Source organism: Triticum dicoccoides, chromosome 1A (assembly GCF_002162155.2).
Source record: "Triticum dicoccoides isolate Atlit2015 ecotype Zavitan chromosome 1A, WEW_v2.0, whole genome shotgun sequence".
Taxonomy (NCBI): Eukaryota; Viridiplantae; Streptophyta; class Magnoliopsida; order Poales; family Poaceae; genus Triticum; species Triticum dicoccoides.
Window position 1 is genome coordinate 548,764,675 of NC_041380.1, and position 2,409 is coordinate 548,767,083.

Here is a 2,409-nt window from a genome sequence, read left to right on the forward strand (position 1 = left end):
GGGTGTGATGCCTCTCAGTCACGGCACCCACGTTTTTTTTCAAAATTTTAATTCCGGCATAAACACGGCGTAAATTCAACTAAACTTCGGCGAGTTCGTACATATTTAAAATATTAAAAAAACGCTACTAGGCTGCTCCTCGTCGTCTCCCTCGCCGCCCTTGCAGTTCTACATGCCGAGGAGGCGGTAGAACCGTGTGTAGTCGCCGCCACCGTCGCCGCCTCCTCCTCCGCGGCCGCCGTCCCTGCTGCAACCCTCCCCCGGTTTGCGCGGCGTGTTGGACGGTCCGGGGGCGTCATCGTCGTCGTCGTTGTCGAGGATCACGACGCCGTGCTTGTCCTCGCGCCCACGTTTGCGGGCGGCTATCTCCTCCAGAGCCCGGTGCTGCCGAATCATCTCGTCGCGGAGGTAGTCGTCCCGCGCCCATCATAGGGCGTCTTTGTCGGAGAAGCCACACCGGGCTATCTCCTCGTACTCCGCGGGGAGGCCGGGCTCCGGCTTCGGCCTGACGAGGACGAGGTGGACAGAGGCGGGGGCGGAGTCGTCAATGCGGACGCTGGAGCTGCAGGTGCGCGCGCTGACAGGCGTGTCCTGGGGCTCCGGCTTGACGGGGCGGAGGCAGGGAGAGTTGGACGAGCGGCCGGACGAGGAGGAGGACGCCACCGGGTCAATGCGCCTTGGCGTCCACGAGCTCCCACGCCGGCGAGAGATGGACGGGGGAGCGGGGTACTCCAGCCTCGGCGTGTTGCCGCCCTCGATGTACTCGAGGACGGCCTCCAGCATGCGGTCGGGCACGCCCCACCATTGGCACCGACCTTCGGAGTTGAGCCTTCCAGAGGGCACGACGCCGTTGGTGGCCTCGAGCTGCTCGGCGTGGCGGCGGCGGAAATAGGGATCCTAGAGCGGGTTGTCGGGGACGTACCGTGGACCTTCCCTCGCGGCCCGCAGCAGAGAGGCGCGGATACGCGCGATCTCCGCACGCCGCGTCGCCCCGGTGGACAGTGGTGGCACCGGGACCCCGCCGGCGCTGATCCTCCACGACCCGGGCACCCGCATGTCCGGCGGGACCGGGTACTCGACCTCGAAGAGGAGCCGAGTTTCGTCCTCGTGAAGGTGGCGGCGGCCGAAGCCGTTCGCCGCCGCACCGTCGCCTGGGAAACGCTCGACCATGCTTTGAACTGGAGACGGCGAGAGGAGAGGGAGGAAAGGGGGAGAAATGGCGCTGCGGCGGTGGAGACTCTGTGCGTGTCACCGGCACGCTGGGATCGGCTTATATAGGCGGAGGCGCCACGCGTACGCGTGGCGGGCGAGGGGACGCGCGTCGTCTGGTCACTGCGCCGCCCGTGAGGCATCAATGGAGGAGAATGACCGGCACGGCAGCGCGCGGGAGCTTTGGCATTGATTCGCCACGGGAAACGAGGCGATGAGGACGAGAAGCGATGAGAAGAGAGACGAGTCGCTGACAAGGAGGGCCCACGGTTGTTTCGCATCAAAAACAATTCGCCTTGCGCCTCCGAGCGCCTCCCAGCGCACCGGGTTCGGGTTAGGTCCGCCGGCGTCAATTTCGATCCGAGCCAGTGAAAAATAGGCCCTTAAAGGTGCGACTGGACCAATTTTTTAACGTCGACAACCAAAAAGTCACCAGAGAGGTCTTGTTGAGGACGTGACTGTCTAAGAAGCTGTTTGATTTGGAGCCGTGTCCTGCCTTATCAAAAAATCGGTCGTTGACCAGGCTGGTGATGGGCGCATCAGAGCCAAAATATTGATGCGCCAGCACGCCAGGGCTTCCTCCTCTTCTTTTGCGTCAAATAGTTGGTAGGAACCATGGAGGCCGATTCCTTTGCCTATTTTTTGACGCGCCATCCGCACCCATGATTTGGCAGGGGGAGCTTCTGCGAGAACTCGAAATTATTAGTTGAGGACTACTCATTACAAAGATCACTTCAACTTTTTAGATTGTAAGCGTCACTTGTCGCAATCTGGGAGTTTTTCTTTTTTCATAGATTCATTTATTTAAAATGTTTTATCTCCTATACTGTAGATCTAAATCTCAAACCGCTTTTATTGTTGGATTCCTCGCGTCAAGATCTTCAAAACTAGATTTCATGTTGATAGGTTTTGACGAATTTTTTTTTCACGAAAAAACCGGATAAAAAAACCGGACGAAAAAACCAAACCGGAAGCACAGGTTTTTTTCCTTTCTGAAAGAGGCACGTCCGTGCCTTTCACGAAATCACAACCGTGCCTCTCGTGGAAGCAAAACCGTGACTCTCACAGAAAGGAAAAAAAAAAGAAAACGCGTTTTTTTTCGTTTCCGAAGAGGCACGGCCATAACTCTCGCGAAAGCACACCCGTGCCTCTCGCGGAAACAAAACCGTGACTTTCGCGAAAGAGAAAAAAACAGAAAAC